The 27950-nt window shown below is 37.1% G+C and overlaps 1 protein-coding gene across 10 annotated transcripts in view; it reads right to left on the bottom strand.

The window, feature by feature from the left end:
- The window catches only part of SLC20A2 (solute carrier family 20 member 2), a 107109-nt gene that overhangs the window by 78534 nt on the left and 625 nt on the right, over window positions 1-27950 (bottom strand). Inside the window, exons 2-4 of one of the 10 annotated variants that reach the window (XM_053216520.1) lie at window positions 24206-24392; window positions 22910-23012; window positions 594-665 (exon numbers count right to left, since the gene is read on the bottom strand). The exons of 1 other annotated variant lie outside the window; for it this stretch is intronic. The gene's annotated coding sequence lies outside the window, so the exon portion shown is untranslated. Of the gene's footprint in view, window positions 1-593; window positions 666-22909; window positions 27473-27950 lie in introns of those variants that run through there. 8 more of the 10 variants (XM_053216523.1, XM_027071496.2, XM_027071491.2 and 5 more) reach the window with 8 other exon arrangements.

The following is a 27950-nucleotide window of genomic DNA, read 5'->3' as shown; positions in this document are numbered from 1 at the left end:
TGCACCAGCCAGCAGGGCAACTCCGGACATGTGCAGGAGGCCATCATAGACTGTGTGGCCCCAGCAGGGCTGTCAGCCACCTGCAGAGAACAGCCAGGCTAGCCCAAACCAAAAGAACCACCTCAGTGACCTATGTTATTGTGAGGCATCATATGTGTTTGTTTGTCTAAGTCACTAGTATTAGGTGATTCGTTACACAGCAAAATCTCACTAATACACATATCTTCAAAAAATTTGTAACATTCCATCCCTGGATCTCCAAACTAAACCTTTCAAGACTAACTGATGTCTGTTATTCTTAAAATTCACAATTCTGCTTACTATATTTACTTTATCATATCAATTATTATGTTAATCAAACTAAAATGAAACAGTGATATGGTCTGATTATAAAACTGCTACAGTGGTAAGTTCTCCATTTAGTCCATCCTATAATTTGAAACAAAATACACATGGCCTTTAATGCTACAACTACACATATATGCTAAAGAGATGGTTCTTTCATCCTAGGCTTCAGAGGGATTATACTGGCATAGGTCACAGCTATCCAACCTGTTTTAGTACTTCAGAAATGGATTAGAGTACCAATTTACCCACACATGAGCAGAAACCTCTAACTCCAAAAGTGCAAACCATTTCCTCTTCAGCAGTCATTTTTTTGTAAGCTAAAAAAAGAGAGAGAAACATAGCAAACTCTTAAAAACAGTTCTTTTTAAAACTCTGCTAAGTAATTAATTCAGCATGATTTTATAACACAATTTATATCAGTACTGTGAACATAAAGGCAGTACTGTTACTGATAGTGTTTGAATACTTATTTTAACATAGCTGATTTTTTAAAGTATCTTAGAATAATACTGGGAAATTTTTACTGTTTGAATACATTCCTAAAAGGTCATCCATTTAACAAACACTTGTTGGGGTGGCTGGGTGGCTCAGTCAGTTGAGCGTCTGACTTCAGCTCAGGTCATGATCTCACAGTTTGCGAGTTCAAGCCCCATGTTGGGGTCTGTGCTGACAGCTCAAAGCCTGGAGCTTGCTTCAGATTCTGTGACTCCCTCTCTCTCTGCCCCTCCCCTGCTCGTACTCTGCCCCCCTCTCTCTCTCTCTCATAAATAAATACACTTAAAAAAAAATTTGTTAAACACTTGGTTTCTGCCATCATGAAACTCCCAAGCATCTGTAAGATTTGTACGAATGGCAGGATGTTCATGATTATAGCAGAAAATAGTGTGAATGAAAGTTCTGCCTTCAGGAGGCTTATAATCTGGTATGAGACATCTCGGTAAATATAAACTGTCTACCATATAAGAGAGTAATCAGTAAGTATCTCAAAGGGTAAAATTTCATTCCATTAGAAATCTAAGAAAAGAAGAGGCTTCTAGTTGAGTTAATCAGGAAAAGGCATCTTGGAAAAAGTGACATTTGAATAGCACCTTTGCATACTGGTGAGCTTTCAAAAGCAAAAGGAGTGGAAAGAACATTATACAGAAGCAATGACGTAAGCAAAGATAGAGAAAAAGGAAAGCTACAATGTATGCCTGGGGAATGGAATGGATTCAGAATCCATCTGTATTTGCCTGGGTTCAAATTCTAGCTTCATCATCAGTAGTTGTTGACCTTGGGCAATTACTTTTGCTATGCCTAGTTTCTTTATCTTTAAAACGGGGATAGTAATCTACATACTTCATAGGGCTATTATGAAGATTACATGAGTTTATATTTATAAAGCATGTAGAACAGTGCCTGGTGTTTAATATATAAACATTTCATTAAATAAATAAATTCACACATTTACGCATACACAGCAAGGTATGCAGGCAAATGTGCATGAATATAGATATAGAGATAGCTATATCACTGAGGACAGTACCTGGTAGGTAGCAGGCGCTAAATATACTTATAATTTTTTCCCCTTTGTCTAGAGTTCATAAAGAGTCACACTAGAGTACAGGGTCAGCCATATTTTAAGATGCCCCAACATTAGCCTCCACTCAGTTAAAAGAGTTTCACTCCTTTCTCTTGGGGCAACACTTCTGCATTTGCTGATATAAGATGCTCTGCTTGGAACTGCCACACAGACACAGCCTGGCTGTCAGATTCAAACAAACAAGAACTAGTATCTTATGTAATAAATACACCTTCAATGAAAAAATAAGCATAGGCTTATTATTAAGTACAAACTGAACCTCTACAGTTAATTAGTCAGGCTAACCTAAAATAACAAACAAATGTATTCTGATATTTTAGGGAAAACAACATTAGATTTAAAGCCATAGTATTTCAAAACGTAGGTTAACAAAATCTTACTAATTCTACTCTAATTTGGCTTCAAGGTAGTCATATATCTACACTGAAAATACTTTCAAATGCAGTCTTATTACTTGAATCTATTAAGAAAATGTTAAACTGAGTTCTGTCCATTTTTAAGGCAAAAGTACTAAAGATAGTTAAACATACTAAAATAAATACTGCTAAAACTACTTGAAAATATTCTAAGTTGAAATAAGTAAAACTGTCCTGCAATCGCATACTATTTATTTGTTTAGAAACCTCTTTCTCACAGATAATGCAAAGGCAAATTTCACCCATCACGAATCAAACTTGGTGGCCAATCCTGGATTCATGAGCTGAGCTTAACTGCTAATCAGAAACACCCATTTCTCAGTTTATGCAATCCAATTATAAGAAAACTATTAGGAATCAGTGAATAAGCTACAGACTTCCAAAACCTTTTGGTACATTAGCACTAAACATTAATTTTTGTTATCTCAATCTGCACTGCTCCATAAGCAATCAAGCATACTTCAAGAGTATGTACCATCTTTTTTGGATAAGAGCTACTCTACTTTCTAACTTGAGATTTCAGACTTTCAAAGGAAAAGAGGGCTGTAGGAAAGTACTTAACAGAGCCCTATTGCTGGGATCATTCAAATTGAAGTTTACTAGCTTTGCAACCATTGGCAAGTTACTTAACAGAATTCTCTTTGCCCACCTGCAAAATAAGGATAAGAATCCACTTCCAAGGACTGCTGAGAAAACGAGTTAATGCACATATAGTACTCAGAACAATGATTCACACAGATTTCTATACATAAAATATATTTATATATATTTTTATTTGTGTGTGTGTGTGTGTGTGTGTATATATATATATATATATATATAGAGAGAGAGAGAGAGAGAGAGAGAGAGAGAGAGAGGGAGGGAGCACGCTAGTTAGCTACATAAAAGAACAATGAGTGGGAATTCCAGATTGAACCACCTGTATGTAGTAATGAATCTTTCTTGGGGCTTTTAGGTTCCTTCTCTATCTTATTTTAGATGCACAGGAAACTTACAGGGTAAGAATGAAAGGATCCTCATAATAACAGCCCAAAGCCACCAGTTTTATTATTAATAATTTCAAATATGTTCTCATGGGTCCTCAAGTATTTGTAAGGTTTGTTTGAAAGGCAAATAAATGCTCAAGTATGTGGTAGAACACAGCACTTGGTACTTACTAATTTACCAAGAGACATGGGAAATCAAGCATGTATGCTCTAGGGGCACCTGGGTGGCTCAGTCAGTTAAGTGTCCAACTTCAGCTCAGGTCATGATCTCATGGTTCATGGGTTTGAGCCCTGCATCGGGCTCTGTGCTGACAGCTCAGACAGAGCCTGGAGTGAGCTTCGGATTCTGTCTCCCTCTCTGCCCCTCTCTGGCTCATACTCTGTCTCTCAAAAATAAACGTTAAAAAAAATTAAAAAAAAAAACAGAACATATGCTCTAATTTTTTATAGCTTTGCTGTAAATGGATGTGGTCTGTTCCCAACCAGATAAACTAAGTGGTCACTTTTAGAGTAGGCTGTTCAAAATCAACCTCAAACTAAAAGAGATGAAATATTCATAAGAGATTCTAATTTCACTTGGCTACAAGAACCCAGTAGGTGGCTAGTTTCTTCAGGGGGGTACAGCCTAGTCTCTTGATGATAAAAGTACATGACTGTATCTCTTAAGCACTAAACATTTCATTTAAAAAAACGCTGCAATGAGTGCTCACTTTTAAAAGCAGCAAAAAACAAGAGGATTGATTAACAACTCAGCTCGAATATTTATAATAGCCAGTAATTATAATCATCCGAAAGGCCATTCTCAGAAACACCAAAGACCAGTTTCTTTCCATAGGCCCTGGCTCACAAAAAGATGGGTGGACAAACAGTACTGGAATATCTGCGGTTGATTGTAGACGGTGAAATAATAAACAATTTCCCATTTTAGACCTTAATGTGGTCATTGTAAGAGTTGGTTTCTCCTTTTTCTTGACATTATATTTTCCTCTCTCCAGTTGCCAGGAAAGGGTGCATTTCCCAATTCTTTGACTCACATCTGTTTCTAAAAATGCTCTTAAAAAATGACTAAAAATTATTCTTTTTAGTTTCACCGATTGATATCCTTTTTTTGTAAACATATTTAAAGGAGGGGCTCTTGATCCAGATTTAAGGCTTTTTAAAAAACTTTTTAAATAAAAGGAATGGAAGTATAACTGGGTAGCAAATTAATAAATTCCAACTAACATTCTGACTTTGAATAAGAAAAATCTTGTCCTTATTATTCAAGCTTATAAGATTATAAAATAATAAGAAGCCAGTTAGACAAAGGGTATTCTGGTTGTTCATACACAGCATATCAGAACGATGTACACCCAAATCATGACATCAGACTAGTACTCACTATTCCTTGTGTAAGTGTTAAATAGGCCATCTCTTTGCAAAAGAGTGTAGTGGTGGGTCAGTGTTCAGGAAAAATAATTAAGATAAAAGGCAAATCAACACAAAACATCCCCCAAACAATATTCAAAAGAATCTCTCTCAGATCATTTACTAAAGTAATCTCTTCCAAAAATCACCATTAAATTAATCCTTGCCACTGAAGAAAGAGGACGAATAAATCACATTTAATTTACAATTCTTTAGAATGTTTCGGACAATTCCAAGACACACGGAGGAAAAAAAAGTATTAAAAATAGCCAAGAGAAGGACTAGGCAGCAGCTAAACATAAAGGCCAGGGGTGAGATCAAAATTAGAAACATATAATGTCTGGAGAACTGTCCATATAAGGGTACCTTTAAATCAGTAACTAAGTTAGGATAATCCACTGGGCAAAATAAACCGTTGCCATCATCACAATGGCTGACCCCTCCATCTCTCATTCAGAAATCTTTGGAGTCTCGGGAAACAAATATGATTATGTGCAACTTTATGTTGTTATGTTGGATAATACTCAACAGTATTTGGAGATATTTTCAAAGCTGGTCTTAACTTGCCTAGTTCCAGATGAGAAACTTCATATATTATTGATCTTTCACTCTTATAAAAATATAGAAGAGTAACTAACCATAGAGGATAAAACTTCTGCTGAGCATTTCTGACTACATCTAGTGTACCATATTTACTTACTTTCCCCAACACCATGGATTTCCAGATTCCACAGAGCAGGCTGTTGTTTGTTCACTGTCATTTACTCATTCATTAGACTCTTAGGGAGCTTCTTAACCTGGTGCCAACACTAGAGAAATGAAATAAAGAAGGCTCCTACCGGGGTGCCTGGGTGGCTCAGTCGGTTGGAGCAGCCGACTTCAGCTCAGGTCATGATCTCACGGTCCGTGGGTTTGAGCCCCGCATCGGGCTCTGTGCTGACAGCTCAGAGCCTGGAGCCTGTTTCAGATTCTGTGTTGCCCTCTCTCTGACCCTCCCCTGTTCATGCTCTGTCTCTCCCTGTCTCAGAAATAAATAAAACGTTAAAAAATAAAAAAAATTAAAAAAAAAAAAAAGAAGGCTCCTACCTTCTAGGAATTCACTGTGTGTGGAAGACAGATCCACAAGTAATTATGACACAGTGTAAGGCCTATAACAGAAGTCTGCACAAGAGTAGGGTTGCGATTCTCTTCAGGGCTTGGGGAAAGGTTTTATGATTTAAATGACCAGGCAGAGAGAGGGTAAAAGGCATTTCAGGCAGAGCAAGCAGTATAGGCAAAAGCTCAGAGGGAGGACACAGCACAGCATGTTCCAGGAATAGCAGAAGTAGGTATCCAGAGAGCAAATGATGGGATATAAGTGGGAGGGGAGGCAGAAGATCAGGTTGAAAAAGTAGATAAGCACTGGGTTGTTGAGGTCCGTCAGTGCCACACTAACAATCTCATCCGTTATCCTGTAGCCCTGACACTCTCAAGTCTGCCTACACATTAAAATCTCCTGAGAAGCTTTAAAACAAAATATTGATGCCTGGTATTTGTTAGTATCGATTAATTGGTCTAGGATGGGACCCGGGTATTTTTTTAAAAGCTTCCCATGTGTTTCTAGTATGTGGTCGGGAGGAGAACCGCTGCTGTAGGCAACAAGGAGTCAACACAACCATGTAGGCAGGATGGTGATGTAAAAATATTAAAAAACAAAACAAAAAACGAGTTAACTGGCACCAGTGTGAAGAGATCACAGGCACGGAGACTAGGGAAGGAATGTCAGTGTACAGGCTACTGGATACAGGCCAGAGATAAGAGTCTAAGACAGGAGCTATTAACATTTCGTGAGTCACTGACCTGTGTGAAAGTTGATGATAAAAGCTAAAGCCGTCTTCTTGAGAAAAACTCTTAGGTTAAAACGTGTACATATAACTTCAAGGAAGTATGAACCTCTTTGATTATGATAAATTCAAATTAAGAAACCCTGACCTAAAGGCAGTGATGAGAAAGAGGAGAGAAAGACTTCTGAGGTAGAATCAATAGCACTGAGGACATTTAAGTGAAGGGAAAGAAGAGGAATTAAGGATGACATCACCACTTCTGGCTTGAGTTATAAATAATAAATGTGTACTGTGCACTCACTTAAGTATCAGCAACCATACTGAGCAGCTAACATGTATGTATCGCACTGAATTTTTCCGATTCTATAAGACAGATTGCTGCCATACTAATTTTATAATTGAACAAACTGAGATTTAGAGACAGACATTAAGTAACTTGTCCAATGCCACGTGGCAAGAGTAGTAGAGCCAGAATTTCATCGGAGACTACATGACTCCAGAGCTTGTGGTGTTAGCCTCTTCCAGGACAACCTCTGGTGAGTTGTACCCCTGGATGAACAAGAGGAGTCGGGAGGATAGAGTACGGCCAGGCAGAGGAAGAGAAGAGGAAGGGGTGGAGGTGGCAATACAAAAAAGTAGTTTCAGATAAGCTATGTCCGAGATAGTACAAGACATGTGGATGACAGTAGCTGTTGAGTCAGAAAAAACAGAAAGATCACAAGGTGAGAGTAAAAGATACAGAAACAGAACTGGTACTGAGTTCTCCTCATGCACCCAGTACCCTGCTTTCTCACAACACTATAAGCACCATCACTATCTTTCCTTTGCAAGTGAGGAATCAGACACGGGACGTCAGGGCCATGTGAGTGGTGGAGCCATCTTAACCCCTGACCTAAACGTCTAGGGCACTACAAAAAGGAGTGGAAACCAGGGTGTCCTAAGTGGCAGCAGCCCCCAACCTCTTTTAAAACTGCTAGTGGGAGAGGCGCCTGGGTGGCTCAGTCGGTTGGGCATCCAACTTCCACTCAGGTCATGAACTCACGGTTTGCGGGTTGGAGCCCTGCATGGGGCTCTGTGCTGACAGCTCAGAGCCTGGAGCCTGCTTTGGATTCTGTCTCCCTCTTTCTCTGCCCCTCCCCCGGTCGCGCTGTTCTGTCTCTGTCTTGCTCTCATAAATAAATAAAAACATTAAAAAAATTAAAAATAACTAAATAAAACTGCTAGTGGAAGACACAGGGTTTGTTTTTTAAAAAGCTTTACAATAAAGGGGCGCCTGGGTGGCTCAGTCGGTTAGACATCAGACTTCAGCTCATGATATACAGTCTGTGAGTTCAAGCCCCGTGTCGGGCTGTACGTGGACAGCTCAGAGCCTGGAGCCTGCTTCAGACTCTGTCTCCGGCTCTCTCTGCCCCTCCCCCGCTCTCAGTGTCCCTCTCTCTCTCTCTCTCTCTCTCTCTCTCTCTCAAAAATAAAATAAAGACATAAAAAAATTTTTTTAAAGCTTTACATAAAAAAGCTTTGACAATATTTATCCATTTCCATAACCTAAAGGTGTTTTGATTGAACCATCTGAGGGGTAGTAAGAGGCATCTCTGTATTAACCAACTTAAATACTAAAGATACATTTCCACAGGGCAGTAGGCAAACTGAGGGGCAAACCTATGTAAAAGATACAACAGGACACAAATTCTATATAGTGTGTTACTATAACCTGGGGCAAAATTCAGACAATTAGTCTAATGGAGATAGTGTGCCTGTTTCCTGAGGCCATGGGAAGTGGTGAAATTTCCTTTTTTACTCTTTTTGTAGCTTGGAAAGACTGTGGTTTTTCTTCTCTCTAAAGTAACAAGAATAAAATCTTAAACCACACTCACGCTACAAGTCTAGACTAGCTACTTCAGATTTTAACAGCGGAATAACTTTTACATCAGTTTCAGAAAAAAAAAAAAAACCTGTTACAGTTCAATGTTTCGGCACCTATACCGACAATGGAGTAGTCTTTGAGTCACAAACACTCCTTCTATAAATGTACTTTTAAAGAGCCTACAATATCATCCTAGAACTGTCCTCTATTTAAAATTAAAAAAAAAAAAATTTTTTTTTAAGGTTTATTTTTGAGAGAGAGAAAGAGAGAAAGAAAGAGAGAGGGAGAGCAGGGAAGGGGCAGAAAGAGAGTGGGGCAGAGGATCTGAAGCAGGCTCTGTGCTGACAGTAGACAGCCCAATGTGGGCTCACGTGATCATGACCTGAGCTGAAGTCAGACACTTAACTGACTGAGCCACCCAGGAACGGGGGATTGTCCTCTATTTTAAAATTAAAGTACCTGAGGGGCACCTGGGTGGCTCAGTCGGTTAAGTGTCTGACTGGCTCAGGTCATGATCTCACCATTCATGAGTTCGAGCCCCGCGTCAGGCTCTGTGATGACGGCTCAGAGCCTGAAGCCTGTTTCGGATTCTGTGTCTCCCCCTCTCTACCCCTCCCCTGCTCATGCTCTGTCTCTCAAAAATAAACATTGAAAAAAAATTTTTTTAATTAAAGTGCCTGAGAGAAATATAAAATTCCAATTAAAAGAGTTTTGAAGTTCTGCTGTACAGCCTTTCATTGAGAACAGCAATACCTTACACAGTACTATTCCAGTCACCCATCACTATGCTTAAAGGGCTCCACTGGGAAGTCAGTGCTTTCTAGAGCAGCTCACCCCATTACTGGAGAACTCTCACCAGAGCTTAGATCAAGCGGGAATCCTTTGCTTTGTTAATTTTCATTCACTCATTCATTCATTCATTCATTCATTCATTCATTCATTCATTCAAACATTCACTAAGCACACTCTGGTCTTTCTATTCCTTAATCTACAAGGGTTGTTGCCATTGCTATTTTATACCCTCTCCTTCAGATCCAGCAACCACAAGCAGTGGTTCCTCATGTGACGTCACATCTCAGTCCACTGCTGTCCCTTTGCTCGTGTCTCACCTAAAATGTGGTTTTCAGATACAAACGCAATTCACCAAATGTGGTCTAACCCGCTCATATTTTTAGCAGTCGCATTACAGAGACTGCCAAGACCAGCCTGTGGGCAAATAAACTCCCAGCTCTTTTTCATCTCAGGTGCATCTGAGATTGTCCTCCATGCCCAGGCATTGTTCAGCTCCTACACGTTTATCCTTAGTATCTTTCATCTTTTGGAACATTATTAAAACCTATTGGGGTTATGCTCAGCCTGGATTCTGCTAGGTTTGGTATTAGCCAACTCTCTTAGGCTCATGTCACCTGTAAATTAGAAAAACTTATTTCAATCCAGAACTTTACAACAAAGAGGACATTGTGATTAAAAATGTGCTATCAATGGCAATTCAAAGTACTCTGCAGGTTCTCTAGACTGAGTACTACTCTCTGATACCCGTATTACCAATTTTTAACCATTTTGAGGGGCAATAAAAACCCCCTTGAAAATCTGATGAAAGCCATAAAGTGCACATTTATATACAATTTTTCAGTCAGTATCAGGTGGTTCATAGACACCCATGAAGCCCATCTGTTGGCCTCCCATTAAGGTGTCCCACCTTAGGGATTCTAGGACCTATGAAAAACATTTCTGGCCACTAGGATTTATTAATATCCATTACTAAAATAACTGATTCTCCTATCTAACACCCAATTTAATACCCAGGAGCCAAATAACTGGCAATCAGCAGACATTATTAACTCGCTAATAATTCTCAAGATCAGAAAAAGTACCCAGAAACTAAGAAATCTGACCAAAATCAAACCATGGATTATAAGAATACTTTACAAACAAAAGCACAGGTACCTAAGCTTATATACACAAAGATATGTGTTACATCACTGTTTGTAGTAAATTTTTAAAAAAGTGTGTGTGTGGGGGGGACATTCTAAATGTCCCTTCATAGAGAAATGGCTCAATAAATCATGGCATGTTGAAAATTTAATTTATTTTATGAAAATAAGAGATCTACATTGACTTGGGACATATCAATGGTATATTGAGGGAAAGCTTCAAAATAATATATAGTGTGATCCTATTTTAAAAACAAAAAACTTACAAATTTTATATTGTTAAACATACTTTTGTAAATATAAAAAAAGGTGTGGAAGAATTCACATCTGGCTGTGAAAACTGGTGGGGGATTAATTCTTTTTGTCTGTACTCATCTTTGCATACTTTCACTTGTTACAGTTAAGTATCACTTTTGCCAAGTAAAAATCAAAAGAAAAAAAGAAAAACTAAGTAAGGTTGACAATAGGATCTATCAATAAAAACGGAGACCTCTCACCCCAACACCCCATACACATTTTCTAATGCCCAATTTCCCAAAAACTGTCCCACCCATAATAAGCCCTGGATGAAATCTAATTTCCTTTTGACTTTTCAACAATTTTGATGTCTTTGATTCCAAAGACAGGCACTCTTCTGTTACACCTATTAAAGCTGTTTTATAGTTTAAATATGACCACAATTCACAAGTGTGGCTTTTGCCCCCTTTAGGGAAACAGACATCTCAGCAGAGCCACGTATATAAGGTGTGTGGAACCCACATTAGTCCAATACATAAAAGATGGATACATGCAGCACAAACACTATCAAATTCTAAGGTGAAGAAATAGGAGCACAGAGGCCATTCCTGGTGGGCCAGTGGTTCTCAACCTTGGCTAAACATTAAAACTACCTGGAAACATGTTTTAAAATATCAGTGCCTGGGCACCACTTTCAGAGTCTAATTTGACTGGCCTGGGAACAGGTGCTTGTTTCAATCTAAAGTTTCTCTAGATTATTCAAATGAGCAGCCACTGCTTTCTACATTTCGTTTCCTTCCCTTCTACCAATTTTTACAGAGCTTTCCCTTTATCAGTTATTTCAGGGCCGTGACTGTATTTGGGAAAGCCAAAACTGATCAACCAGCCAATGCCTGTCCACTACACATAATTTATATTGTCCTTCTGTTGATTTTTGATGCCCAACTTCAATAACATTACTGAAATCTATGGGTACCATCATGAGGAGCTCTTCACATGTCAACACTACTTGTAGCTTTGCCTTAATAATGACATCATTTATTATTAATCTTGGGAACAATTAGTCTATAAAACATCTTAGGACTCCAAACATTACATTGGAAAACACAAATCCAACATTACTGATTATTTGAAATATTGCTGGACATTAATTAATGGACTGCCTGATTTTCTGTGCTCATCTTTACAGGTACTTTAAAATTTTAACATGCACCACATTGCAAAATATTGATGGAAAGAAAAACCATTACTTGAAATATCTCCTCCCACTCAAATTTAGTATCTGAGAACAGTAAAATACCCAAGAAAAATTTCAATACAATATGCAAGGGGATTCACCAACAAAATGAAATATTTCTTTAGTACATGTTATATTACAACACAAAAAGTCAGGATTCAATACTTTGGACTGGTGCTGCAAATTATACAAAAAGATATTTTAAAACAAAGGACACTGTATGTTGTTTATAATGGCTGGCATTAAAAAATAACTGCCTTTATGTATCTACAAATGGCATTAGCATGTATTTTCAAAGAAACTTACAATGGTCCATTTAAACTTCTGATCTAGGAACTGTACTCCCAAGCATTTATCCCAGTGAAATGAAAACTTAGATCTACAAAAAACACCTGTACACAAATGTTCACAGCAGCCTTATTTGTAATAACCCAGAACTGTAAACAACCCAAATGTCCTTCCACTGGACAAGTGGTTAAACTGTGGTACATCTATGGCATGAACAGAACTCAGCAATGAAAGGAACAAACTATTTGGCACACGCAACAATTTGAATGGATCTCACAAGCATCATGCTGAGTAAAACGAGCCAATCTCTAAAGATCACAGGCTGCATGAACATAAAAAGCTGAAGAACACAATAGTGATCACCAAGGGTTTGAGGAAATTATAAAGGAGAGCAAGAGAAAGCCTTGGGTTGATGGGTGAGGGATACAAAATCCTGCATCTTGATTGTGATGGTGGTTACACAAATACATGTAATCAAACTGCACAGAACCATATAAACACACACACACACACACACACACACACACACACACACACACACAAATGAGTGCATATAAAACTGGAGAAATCTGAATAAGCTCTGGATGGCACCAATGTCAATTTTCTGGTTTTGATCTTGGACTTTGGCTACCTTTGGGGGAAAATGGGTGAAGGGTACATGGGATTGCTCTGTATTTTTGCTATTTCCTATGAATCTGCGATCATTTCAAGATGAAAAGTTTTTTAAAAGTGAGAGGAAAACAAGAAGGTGGTCACTTATTTAAAATACACACACCATGTTTCCTAATCTATGTGAAGGTATAAACAAGTAAAAGGGAAAGATGTAATAAGGGTGGCTGGAAAGAAGCAGATGGCTTGAATAACATTTATGGAGCATTTATTATGTGCCAGACACTACAGCTTATCCCATTTAACTCAAAAATCCAGTGAGGTGACTGCTGATTAATATCCCCACTTTTCAGATGAGGAAACTGAAAGAAGGTAAGAAATTCAATCAGGATCACATGCTGGCAAGAAGCAAAGATGTCAAAAATAAGAAGAGAATTTCAAAGAAAACAGGATTTGGAGAAAAAGTATCATTACTATATCAAGAAAAAATTTAAAAAGTAGCTTAAAATAGGTGGAATGCTACAGAAGTAAATCACAGCACACACAGATGAATCCTCTGTCCTCCAAGAACTTAAAATCTGTAATACACATTAGCCTAGGAAACCTGAATGCACTTGACCAGAGATGTATTTTCAACTGGTTATTTTTTATTAATCTTTCAATTTCTGCTTAGAATAGAGAAGAAAAGTAACAACAATTTCTCCTCTTTAAAAGATGTCCACCAAATGAAAACAAGGAGAAAAAGGTGAACCAAAATTCAGAAATAATACAAATAGGGCACTCAAAATGGTAAGAAAACTAAGCTGATTGACTATAACAAAGCCTATTCACGAAAGAAAACAGAAAAGCTGTAACACTGTCAAATGCAAGGCAGAAGTCTAAATTAGGTTAGAATAAAACATGAATCTACATATAATGAACAATATGGGCTAGCAAGATGAATATTTATTTGCAATAAAATAGTTTTAAATTAAATTATGCAGTTAAGATTGGTTTCAGTCTGGCTTAGAATAAGCGGAAGGAAAATTTCAGCCCTCTTTTTCACTCCATCTTCAATTTAGATCATTGAATATTGAATATTTTAACAGCATGCCAAAAAACAGAAGCAATTCTAAGATAAATTCAATGCAAGTAAATGGGTATTTAAGAGGAAGTTTCTTATGCTGGTTGTAAAGCCTCTGAGACAGGGTTGCTTTTCTAGAGGAAAATAACATCTCAATTTTAATTTTAAAGATCCAGTGAAACCCCAAGAAAATACAATATTTAAAATATTGGAAGTATTAACCACTCTTCTAAATTGCAGACACTAAGCAATCCACGTAGTGTGCCGCTTGAAGTAAATCGAGTAACCGCAGTCAGCTCTGCCCTTAGGATCATCTCTGATAGAAAAGGTATTCTTTCCTCTTAAATTATCTTTTTTAAGTTTACTTATTTATTTTGAGAGAGGTAGAGCACAAATGGGGGAGGAACAGAGAGAGAGGAAGAGAGAGAGAATCCCAAGCAGGCTCGATATTGTCAGTGCAGAGCCCAATGTGGGGCTCGAACCCATGAACCATGAGATCATGACCTGTGCCGAAATCAAGAGTCAAATGCGAAAGACTGAGTCACCCAGGTACCCCTTAAATTATCTTCTAAAAGCAAATGAAAATGCAGTGATGATGTCAGCATGTTGGTTCTTAGAAGCTTTGTAAACTTCGAATTCAGGAAGTAACATGCAGGAATTTTACTTGACGTTCAAAAATCTCTCTACAGAAGATCTGGAATAAAATGGCCACACCACAATATTCTCATCTATGGCTTTAATTAATATGATAAAATCTGAAATAGAATTCTTGTCATACATCCTCGGAATTTCTTCCTCATGCACAAATAGAGTAAAGGAGGGCCAAAAAGCAAATGTATCCAGTTGGACGATATCTGTCACACAGTGTTTATGGATTTCTCTGCTCTAAGGAAATCTCATGAGGTTAACTTATTTTTTACAGGTAAAACCCTAACACATTTTTTATAAAAGCCATAACCTAGGCCATTTTGTATGGTGTACAGATATACATTAAAATCTCCCTGTAATTCTTGGGGGATCATACCAAGGAAATGTATTTTCAGTAATGCCAGATTCTAATCAATGGTGAATACAAATTTTTGAAGTTTTTACAACTAAATATCCTTAAATAGAAATATTTTTAAGGTCTGGAGTGCCTGGGTGGCTTAGTCAGAGCCAGTCAGTGGGAGACTCTTGATCTCAGCTCAGGTCATGATCACACAGTTTGTGAGTTCGAGCCCTGTATCAGGCTCTCTGCTGTCAGCACAGAGCCTGCTTCAGATCCTCTGTCTCTCTCTCTCTGCCCTCCCCCGTTGTCTCTCTCAAAAATAAACATTAAAAAAATGTGAAAAATATATTTTTAGCGTGTGATAATGATATTGTGGTTGTGTTCTGACAAGGGATTTCTTGAACATACTGAAAATTCACAGATGAATAATTTAATATCTGAGATATGTTTTAAAGTAGTATGGCATTGGGGGCGGGGGGGGGTAGTTTAAACAAGACTTGCCACAAATGGAAAGGTAAAGCTGAAGGATGGGGACATACAGATGAATTATCTTCTTTGGTACATGTTTGAAATTTTCCAACATAAACTGTGTATATCCATGCATGGGATATAAAATATACTCATGTAACAGGAATTCTGAGCAGAAATTCAGGTTCTTGAATGCTTCTTTTATGGCAAAAATACCAGGCAAATCATCTCACCCCATGGTACTATAGTTTCCAATTTCTAAAATGCAGGGATGGAACATGATTTCTATGGTTGCTTCCAGTTCTGAAGTTTTTACTGAGAATGCTGTTTTGTTCTTCCAAATGGAATTTCAATTCATCTCACTGTCTACAGTAACCGAGTCTATACTGAGAAGGCACAGCTGTCTTAAGACAAAGTATGATCTCAAAGCAGCTCTTTAAGACCATCAGTGCCACCCTGTCATCACCTCTCACTTACCACATGAAAAAAAGAAAAAAGGGAGGCAACCACAATGATTTCCATAGGGTAGGTGAAAATTCCCTCCCTTCAGAGATTTGACTAAGGGTCACAAATCACATGATATGTATAAAAGGCACTCCCTTTAACGCTGCAAATCTTCCTGAGTAATTATCAAACAATATTTTTATAAATGTATTTTGAAGACTTCTCATCACAGTACTGTTCATAACGGTGAAAAATCTGGTATGTAGATTACCATTAATAAGGGTTTAGTTAAATATATCATGGTATAGTCTTATAATGGAATACCATGCAACTATGTAAAAAATAAAGATATTAGCCCACAATGATCAGGGTATCATAAAGGGACACAGGAACCAACTGAAAGACTCCCAATGGTCAAAGCTGGAAAAATTAGAGCAATAAAGTTGTATTGGATTATAACTCAAAGTATAAATATCATTAGTCTATACTGATATTAAAAAAAATGATTCAATAAATAAATGGGAGAGAAGAGAGAAGTCTCCTGTGTAGAATTCCAAATAACGTATGTAGATACTCTGCTTCTCCCCTCCAGAAGGTGGAGCATAACTCTTAAGTGTGGGCTGCCTTCCTTCCAAGGAGCACAAGATGGAAAGTTGAGAAAAAAGAGTAACTTTACGATAGAGAAGTCTGACAAACACTACCTCAGCCAGGATACCAAGGTCAACATCAACAGTAAGGTCACAAAGCTAGGATGCACCCTTGAAATGATGTGATTAAAAACAGCCTTTTGCCTCTGTGGCCTCCCTTAGTCTAACCCCACATAACCCCAGTCTAACCATGAGAAAACAACAGACAAGCCCAACTGAGGGGCATTCTACTATCTGACTGGTACACCTCAAAACTGTCAGGTCATAAAAAACAAGGGAAGTCTGAGAAACAGTCATAGCCACGAAGAACCTAAGGAGACATGATGACTGAATGCAGCGTGGACTCGTGGATGGGGTCCTAGAACAGAAAAAGACAGGAGGTAAAAACTCATGAAAGGGAAATCACAATAAAGTATGGACTTCAACCAATTATAATGTTATCAGTTTGGTTCATTAATTATAACATACGTACCACACTAACGTTAAGAGGTTAATGAGAGGGGAAACTGGGAACTCTACTATCTTCGCAATTTCTTTATAAATCTAAAACCTTCTATGAAGCGCCTGGGTGGCTCAGTTAAGTGTCTGACTCTTGGTTTCGGCTCAGGTCATGATCTCACAGTTTGTGGGTTCAAGCCTTGCATCGGGCTCTACGTTGACAGCATGGAGCCTGCTTGGGATTCTCTCTCTCCCCCTCTTTCTCTGCCCCTCCCCTGCTTGCGCACACACTCTCTCTCTCTCAAAATAAATGAAAATAAACTTAGAAAAAAAAATCCAAAACTCTTCTAAAATAAAAAGTTTATTTTTAAAAAATGAAAAAACAAGATATAAACTTACAACGATGTGGAATGATGGCCAATATATAATAAACAAAAGAAATGTTACTAAACAATATGCATATTATGAACCTATTTGTATTTTAAAGATATACATATATGTACTTTTTTACCAAATGTCTGGATAATTTACACCAAATGCTAACCTCTGGGAAGTGAATCACTAGTGATTTTCACTTCACCACCCACTTTATACTTTTCTGTACTATCTGATTTTGTTCTTTCCACTAAGCATTGATCACTTTAACACTGAGCCTTCTATAATCTTACAAACTATTAACAAAGCTCTTTTACTCTGGGAAAAAAAAAATTAGGCATACAGCAGAGGATTAATAGCAGTGCTCCTCAGCTCAAAATAATACACATTTATAAAAGAGTAAATTTTACTTTTTCAAGGAAAAAATGTTTAATTTTATTAAGTACGCTTAATGTGGGGCTCAAACCCACGACCCTCAGATCAAGAGCCTCATGCTCTACTGACTGAGCCAGCTGGGCGCCTCTCAAGGAGAGAAATATTTTAAGTTAGTACAGAAAAGTGAATGAAAGCATGGATTTTAATCAGACTTAGCTTAAATTCCTGGTTTCACCATTTATGACTGGTTATGACCTTGGACAGTTCAACAACCTCCCTCAATTTCTTCATTTTTATAGTAGGAAATATGTACAACAACAAACCTATTGCTCAGCAGAAATATCCTAACATTATTTACTCATCAATATAAACATACATTACATACTACATAAGTGTGTAGTATATAAAATATATTTCATAACAAAATTTTATTGGGTTGCCTGGATGGCTCAGTCAGTTAAGCACCCAACTCTTGATTTCAGCTCAGGTCACGATCTCATGGTTCATGAGTTTGAGCCCCACGTCAGGCTCCACGCTGACAGTGAGGAGCCTGCTTGGGATTCTCTCTCTCTGCCCTCCCCACCTCAAAATAAATAAACTTAAAAAAAAAAAAAAATTAAAAAAATTCAAATTTTATTAGAAGGAATTACATTAGTAGTAGGAAAAACTTCAATGTATGCCTGGAGCCTGGCCCTACTGAGGCTCCATAATGGCAAGTGTTTCTTATTGGTATTAACAAAAATCCAAGAAAAAATAAAACACCATCGGGAAAAAATTTAGTTTCTCTAAGAACAGGGAACAGTAAAAGACAAACCCTACCCTCAGCTCATTCTACATCATCTGCAGCAATTTCCCAAATGTCTCTGCTAACTATTTATTATGGTGATTAAAAATGTTATTGTTAACATGCCCACAGACCTGAGATTCGTCCAGAGAATACACATGAAAGCCACTTTTCTAATCATAACCAGCTTAAACTAAGCTTTGGAATACTAATACATCAAGTTCTCCTTCCTATGGAGATAGTTTCCCTATTTATGAATGTCAATACAAATTTATGAATGTCAATACAAATAAACACCAGCCACAAACTAAACTTATTTAAATCTCTTGATTATACATAACGAACTTTAATAAAGAAGCTGTAAATAAGACATATATTTTGATCTGTAACAAATTTCTGGGCTGGCTGATTTATCTCAAAAATTATATTTTCAAATTACCCAAATTCAAACCTTACATTACAAAAAATCACAACAGACAAGTCTAATCACGCTATGAATCAGGGGACTTTTTAAACAAGGCCAAACAACGCACATCAGAAGAATCAATTTGTTCCATCAAGTGAAAAGTTTACCCAAACTGATTTATCATATAGTCCAGGACATACACCCTTAAAGACCTGTTAATTTAGGAAGAAATTAACCAACCATAAACATAACAATATTATATTATTGTGGCAATTTTTTCTACATTAGAAAATGCAAACTGTTCAGTTTGGTTGTTAAGAGAAGTTAATGTAAACACCTTTTAAAATAACAAAAACATAGATACAATTCAGAAACTATATTCAGGTTGTTATATGTAACCCAGTGTTGGGATTACAACTATACAAAGACGGATTTTATAACATACTCAAAAGTATGTCACTGAGAACTGCACTGGCAAATAGATCAAAGAAACTTCTTTTGGTTAAAAAAAAAAAGAGACTGACTATAAGGTTTGAGTCAGTTTAGTTTTCTTAAACACTATAAAAGCAAATTTAAAATGGGAATTCCAAGCATTCTGCATAGCAATATTATATATACAAGGAGAGTATAATCCTTTATCATGTTCTCTAAATTCTAAACAACTGAAGAAGGGACCATACTGGCACCTCCTATATATCATCTCATTTAATTCATATAACAATCCTAGATAATCATCACAATTTCAAGGGGAAGACACTCAAACTGAGTACTTTAACCTGCCCAGATAATAAGGGATACACCAGCAATTACATTACAGTCAGAATTTATATACGATACATACTACACACACCAGTTATATACATATTATATCTGGTATCTAACTTTTTAGGTTTTTAACCTATACAATTAGTCTGTTCCTACGATAACTACTATGTATGTGTATTTCAGCATTTGCCACATTGTACTGTAATCTTTTACTTATCAATATTCCCTATTCAATTATGAGCTTCCAGAGAGAACGGACTATATGATGTTCATCTCTGTAATTGCAGAACATAGTCCTGTACCGAGCACATCTACATAAATTTCTCCTTAGTAGCTTACCCATGGTTGTGATGTTATTTTCACTAGCTGCTCACAGGTGGTGAATATTACAGAAACAATATCACACTATTAGCCATCCCTTCAGCTTCAAGACACCCAACAGTAACCATCACAATAGGAGAAGGCTTGGGCAGAAAGAATGTTCAGTCTGATCAACCCCAGTGTGTAGCATTACTCTTAAAATCCTATTTAAATACATTACGTGCTATACAGGGTTCTTCTTTTTTAAGTTTCATAAAGCTGCATCTGTGCTTACAGTAGTCTACTCCCAGGAACTCATATACATTATAGGAAACTCAATTACAGGATACTTCCATGTTCATAGTATATATAAGAATTAAGGAAAGACATAAGACGACATAAATCATCAAAGGCATAAAGTAAACGCTTGCCAAAAGGCTACCTTTTCATTACAACAGGACTACAGTGTCCACAGGGACAAAACCATACAATTTATATGCTTTCCCATACAAGAAACAGGACTGGATGTTAATGGCATTTTTGAGAATGTTACAGTGTAATTATAAAATGCTATAGGTTAATATAAGGAGACATCAAGTCTCTCAAAATGAATATTTACAAGATTAAGTTTCTGTTTTGTTAAACATTAAATAAAGGTGTTGGAACTTAAATGGAAATGTAAAAATACCAATGACCTAGTACTAAAACTAGTTAACAGAATTACTGATACTTTTCATTCTTTTAGCAGACCTTTTCCCTAATAAATGTTAAAGCATGTGGTTTGTGTTTTCAGTTTTCTTCCCAGTTCTAGATATTGACTATGAATCCTTTTCTAGTATTTACCTTTCTGTTCCCACCTTCCACCCAATTCTACCCCCAAACCTGGTAAGGATGTCTTCTTTAATTTTTCAAAACAAGGGAGTGAATTCAAATGTCTGTCATGAACTCTTGAATAAAGAGTTAAAATGACAGCATAAGACTATCCTGACTCTCTTTAAAGTCATATTAGTCTTCTAGAATAGCAATCTAAATCTTAGAAGCAGAAAACACAGGAAGCTCAATGTTCCAAGAAAAGTTAATAATAATTGATTCATCCTGGCTACCCAGGAAATACACAGCAAGGATCCGTGTTCTATGCAAATACTGACAACAAATCCATCTAGCAATACCTGCCATCCTGGGACAAGGAAAATAGAAGAAGAGAGCTCACAAGGCAAATTCACAATGACTAAAAAGTACACAAAGAAAACATCATCAGTTCAGAGGTGAGAAGGGATCAGAACTAAATGAAACACAACAGAGATCAGTGTACTTATACTGGCAGAAGTAGACTGAGGTTGTGGAAGAGACAAGATCACCACTGACGGGAGATGTGAGTGGGATGCAAATGGACAGGACGTGCAGTGGACAGAGGGGAGGGTAAAACAAGCAGGAGCTGGAGGTGACAGGAGCTGCATTACAAGAGATAACAAAAGACTGGAGGCGGCAGACAAGGCAGGAAGCCCACCCAAGGAAATAGAGGGTAAGGAGAACAGAAATCATTTTCAATGGGAGGATGAATCATGGAAAAGGCAGGAAGCAGGCAAAACACAGACACCAAGCAAGAAATTCTAGACAGATGAGAAAAAAAATGTAAAAGTAGCAAGTACATAGGGAAGAAAAGTGAAAAAAGGATGAAGTAAACAGGCCTACTAGGAAAGGAAATATTTATTAAAAAATGGTTTCTGGAATTTTGTTTTATTAATTTAAATTTTAAAATCGCTTCTGCTTATATTTCTTTCTGTTGGGTAAAACTTGATTCATAAGAACAAAGGCTTCCTCAGTTTACAAAGAAGAAAATTATGGCTCAGGTCAACTGACTTAAGTCACAAAAGTAGGAAGGGTTGAAAACAATAAAACTTGCTGTCAGTTAATAATCTTAGTTCTAAGCCACAAACTAATTTTTATACTGACAATGTATGTATACACATTAATGACTTTAATGACCAATTGCTTCATTTGTTAAGTACAAAAGCCTTCTCTTTTGCTTCATTTGTAAAGTACAAAAGCTTTCTCGTTCTCTCATATTCTCTCTATGCTTATCAGCATTTGGAGAAATCCCTGCTTCTTACTGCCCACCCAAAAAGGAAAGGGCACAGTATGAAGGTAACATTTACATCAATATTGCTAAAAAGAAATCTGACGGAGGTTTAAAACAAAGTTAAAACAGTAATGGTTAAAAGATGTTGTAAATTTTCTATAAACGTCTACGACCCATGTTATTCTGGTCTCCTAGTTAACTAAAACCACAACACAGAGATCATCCTTCATTTCCACCTAGGAAGAGTAGAGGAAAACAAAACACTGAACAAGAATACAAAAATAGAAAGACGAGCAAACCCAAAAACGAATGGAAATTATTCTATTCTTGATCTTAGAAAACAAGCAAGGGTAGGAGAGAACCATACCAAAGGTCTATTTATGAAGATACAATTCTTATTTTTAAACTGAAAAAATACGGTCATCAGATCTTCAGGCTAAAAAATTGTGCAAGAAAAAAGCAGGCACATACAGAGACTGAGGAGTAGATAAAAGATGAATCTGAAGCCACAAAAACTGTGAACAAGCAGCAGCACATTATGAAGAAGCAATTTGTCAACATCCTGTCCCTTTAGTGATTAGCAGAAGCTGGTTTCTGGAGCCAACAATCCAATGAACTGTTCCCATTTCTCCTACTGTATCTACTATTTCTCTATCCGAACACAATAAAACTCTGATCATGAGGAAACTACCAGCTATTGCAGTGGAGGAAAATAATGCAAATATTACACACAAAAGCAGCTGGGTTAACAATGGTAATGTAAGAAACATATAAAGACTTGTGCTAGAGTCTTGTCACTCATATTTTCAGAACTATCTTCTTTCAACTCCTTAAAAATCCTAAATGATACTGGGGTAGCTTCTTGAAATTTGCCTTTTCTTCACTTTTTTTTTTTTTTTTTTTTTTTTACCATTCTTCCATGATTATCTTAATGAGTCACTTGACCATATAGTCCATTCACAGGCATCATCGACACACATTTTTATTGACTTCTGGAAGTGGATGCTGCTCCACAGCCTTTAGGAGACTTCTTGAAGGAACAAACCTGGTTCTTTGGTCTCTGAGGACATGCTGAAATTAGGATTCTCTCTCATACTCAAAGATGACATGGATGCAAGCCAAACTGTGCTGTTTCCAAGGTAAGATGCCTTAAAACACAAAGAAAAAAAAAGTTAAAAATCAAACAGATTTTGAAAACACAAAACTCTAATAAAGCAGTACAAATTCTCACAGTATTTACATTTTAGCTAAGACTGAAAAATAACTGATTCAAATAAAAAATTTTTTAATCTTTCACTTCAGCATTAAATACTGTATTTTTCAAAAAAACTTTAACAGAGCATCACAAAATACACAATAAAAATACTGCAAATAATGGACAATTCCTAAAGTTAATACAAAAACATGTTAAAATTATAAAGAAATTCTGGTGATTTACCGTTTAATCTTTATCCTGGCCAGGATAGAAGATAGGCTATGAAAAAATATTATTTCCCTATATTCATATATTACTTGAAAATTATATGAACAAGCATGGTTTATAGTCAGCTATAAAATGAACTGCTGAATTGACTTGGAAAATTTCTTCCAGCCCCAAAATTCTGAAATTACATATCATCTGGTGACACAATCTTGGTACCACTGAACCAGCTCTAGGTAAGGCAAGTCATTTGACTTTGCCCAATTTTCTTATCTATAAAATACACAGCTGGTACCTAAGGGGGAGGTAGGGACTAGGATCACTTGCAGATGATTTAAAACACAGACGCCCAGGCGCAGCTCTAAAGAATCTGAATCTCTAGGGGTCAGCTAAGGTGTCGCTTACTTTCATCATAAACCCTGGGTCATTCTGACGTACACTTCTACTTAAAGAACAATCGCACTGGATCACATTCAGGATCCAGCTCTACAAACCTAAAATTCATAAAATGGGGCAGTAGACATTTTATTAAATTATCCCATATTGATAGAACTAAAATAAATGAATTAAATAAATTCATATTGATAGAACTAAAATAAATTCAATTTCTCTTTCCCTAAAACTCCCCATTCAGAGAAGAACCTGAAATTAAGATTAAGGCTAACATGCCCATTGGATAGACATTTCGACATAGATTATTTTAACTCCAATTATTTCTTGGGATATTTAAATAGAACACAACTGTGGGACAATGTTCACAGTTATAAACTGCTTCTATGACAGGTCATCCCAAAATATGTGCTGGTATGAAAATGGAAACAGCAGGTCATTTCTTCACTGACTCCTATTACAAAGTACCCCCAAGACAAACAACATGACCTCCTACCCAGCAGAAACAATCTATAACACAGAATACTATACCTGCAGCGCGTGTGTCGTCCCTGGCCGCTAACCAGGTTTGTAGCCCATGCTTCATTCAAGGGCACTTCCTCCTCTGATTCCTGGACAGTGGGTGTGCTGATGTATGATGTACTCCCCTATCTGTGGAGTCATTTGGATTCAGTGTCTCTTTTGATGCCCAACACCCCCAAAATAATACTGTCAGCTCCTGACAAAAGGGACACAAAAGTGGGTTTTCAGAGAATACCATTTTTTTTTCCATCTTGCTGGATTTTGTTTGCAGCCCCTCTTCTAATTCCACGCAGCTTCAAAATGACTTCACTCCAGGTATGTCACCAAATCAACAGCACAATTTTACATTTTTTTTTCCATCAAAGAAATATTACTAGAAGAGGCCTCCTGGCCAATAGTGTTCTGTACTGCCCAAGACAAGCTGAACAAGTGGATCAAGATTCCACATGAGGCCACAGCAAATGGATATAAGTGCACAGGAAACCTTCAGGAACACTTATGTTCTGGTAAGTTACTACCACTGGGGTTTAAATCTAGTAAGTGTTTAAAAAAGAAAGGTAGTAAGATATCAAGTGTTATTCAATATTATATTTCACGTTTTCTGACACTAAATTAAAAACTTCAACAGTCATTATCCTACGTCCTGGTGAATCACTGTCCTTGAATTCAACACCTACGGAAGAGTTATAATCCTCATTCAGTGTTGAGATTCAAAATTCAGTTTCTCTCCCCTTGCCTTTAGTCATTTCAAAATGTAGTATCCCCGGAACCATTGATCAACCACTTCCATTTGAAAAATTCAGCACTGTTTCTGCAGCTCAGTCCTTGCAACCTATGCTACTTTGAAATTTGAAAAAGAGAACCTTTTACAGCCAAGAAACTAGTGTCAAGTTTTAGATCTGTCTTCTTTGATCAAGAAAAACTCCCCAGAGAAAGGACAGACTTGGGGGCCAGACTGCCTGGGTTCATATCCAGTCCCCTTACTATATGCATTGTGATCTTGGGTAAGTGATTTAATTACCTTGCTGGGTCTCAGTTTCCTCATTTTAAGAAATGGGATTATAACTGTACCTACTTCGAAAGATTGTTGACATTCCAACAAATTAACACGCAAAGATTCCTGAAACAGTATCTGGCACATTTTAAGCACTACATAAATGTTAGCTATTATTTTCACTTTATTTTATTTAGCTGCAAATTCTCATACTGTTTCACATGTGCACACAATGTCTGCCCACCTAAAATACTACCTACTTGAAGACTGGAATCACATGCTGAATATCTCTGATGTTTACCCTAGGGTATCTAATATTCACTCAATAAGTAAATACAAACCTACTCTGTATATATTATACTGGATGAATAAGGAAAACATAGTACCTTATATATTCTCAGCCCTCAGTAGCCTTTATTTTAGGTGGGGAAACAAAATATGCAGAAAAACTTATTTAACAGTATAAAGCCATAAGGGATTAAATGCCAAAGTATGTGGTATAAACAGCTAACATTTATACCAGTATACATTTATACTGGGCTTATCATGAGCTGCAGATTCTGTGGAGAAGGTAAAGCTGGTGTGGCCCTGCCCCTAAAGTTAAATGGGATCTTTGGTAGTGGAAAGAAGAGAGGACAGGATTCCAGTGCATTTGGGTTCATTCCACAAACAGTCACTGAGTACCTTCCATGGGTCAGGCTCTGTTCTAGGGTCTGGAGATAAGGCAATGAATGACAGAAAAGACCCCTGCACTCTGGAGCTTTAAAGGGCACTCCATGTGAGAGCCAAGTTTTGAAGTAAGGAACGAGAAGAGCTTATCTTCCAAAACGATGAAACAACACTGGTTAAATGCCTTACAAACAGGAGCCAATGCCGTCATTATGGTCATTCTGACTCTCCAACAACAAACATACAGAAATGGCTGTGGTGAAAAATTCAGTAACTTTCATGTTACTGAATTCTAAATGTTCCACTGTTTATAAAGCACATTAAAGGGATACTCTCCAGATTCTTGGATACAAATATCATAGAAGAGATTTTAAATACATACGGTCAATACCATTAGAACGATTTTCATTACAGAGGCCACTGGAGGCCTAAATTTTGCCCAAATGGAAAGCCTATTAATGCTCTGCTGTACACCCTTGTGCTTTGTCTCCACCCTCCACCCCATCCCTTTTCATTTCTTTCCTTGATCTACCAGTGGCTGCCCACAGCTATCAAGTATCTACTAGGAAAGTGCCTAAACATGCGAGTGCTGACAGGAATCAGTTAGTCACAATGGGTGGAAACATTAACTCCAAAAGAAACTATGTGCATTTTTTTCTTCTTACATCCTTCCATTGATGACAACTCTCCACTCTGCCCCTCCCCCCAAAGAGAAGGCCCACAGGCCCACAGAGGAAAGGAACCCTCTTATAATAGAGACTGGCAAAGCATTCCCAACCTCTCTCTCTCTCTCCAACGATGGACCACTAGAATCAGGAGACAGGTTAAGTCCAATACACTCTCATCACAAATGAGACACATTTCCAAGCACGTCCCTCATCCTCTCCAGTCCTTTTCAACCTCTTCTACTCTCAGAAGATGCAAACTGTTAGACCTTACCATCATACTCTCATTGTTATGCCTATACAAATCATTACATTGTATTTTTGGAAACACAAACTTTCAAAAGGGCCATTAAGGTTTCCCCCAAATTTACCTTTTTCCAATGTCTAAGAATAACCTGTTCATTGGATGACCATGATATGTAATCAGAATTTGGATAAATATGAGACACAGGACTTTAGAAACTATTGAATACCCAAATAAAGAGACTAATTGCAGTTTTATGCAATTTTAAAGCCATCTTCCAACTTGAAAAACACATTTTACTGAGTCATTTTATATTGCCAACACCCTTCTTCACAAAAACAGAAACAGAAGTAATTAATGTACATACTGCACATTTGGATCTATTCAAATCAAACCCATGTATTCACAATTTCTGAGCAAACTATGCCTATGCAAAAGTTATCCCAGAAGATTAAATGATAAAGCACATACCATTTGGCAGAGGCCTGGCAAACAAGTACTCAACATTACCCATTACTACTGTTCCTAATTTTCCAACTTTAGAGTCAAACTAAATGGTTTATATTTATAAATTAGTTACATGAATATATAATGTATATATAATACATAAAAGTTAATATGTATTAATACTCTAAACAAAGCTAGTATATTATTGTACCAAGCAATGTTCTTCATCCAGACAAAGATGAGCTTAACTGTAACAGAATGAGCCACAAAAAAAGGCAGAGAAAACTTGCAAAGAGATTTGGGTTAAAGGTTAGCTCTTAACCTCTGCTTATTAAGGATACAACCGCTACAAGATCTGGTATGAATTATAATTAGCAGTCAGCTGATCCTAGAGAACTAGCTCAACATAAATAGTTAAGACCTCAAGCGTGTGGACAAGTGGCCATTTATTCCCAAGGTTGCTACCAACCACTGAAATCTGATTACTTGAACACTGATGCTGAAATCCTGCATAAATTCATTAACTCTTATGGTAGAAAATCCATTTTTCAAATCTATTTCCCAAGGAAATCTATTTTACACACAATTTTTTTAATACACAAAAATCACTTCAACTGACAATACTGCGGCATCCTGGGCACATTCAGTTTTTAAAACACCTCAACAATCTCAGCCACGCATCATTTATTAAAAGGTAAAAATGGAAAGATAATTTGTAAAGCCCATGCTTTCTTG

The sequence above is a fragment of the Acinonyx jubatus genome, chromosome B1 (genome assembly GCF_027475565.1).
Source record: "Acinonyx jubatus isolate Ajub_Pintada_27869175 chromosome B1, VMU_Ajub_asm_v1.0, whole genome shotgun sequence".
NCBI lineage: Eukaryota > Metazoa > Chordata > Mammalia > Carnivora > Felidae > Acinonyx > Acinonyx jubatus.
Note: the sequence above shows the minus strand (reverse complement) of the source record. Positions and strands in the feature narration are given on the sequence as shown.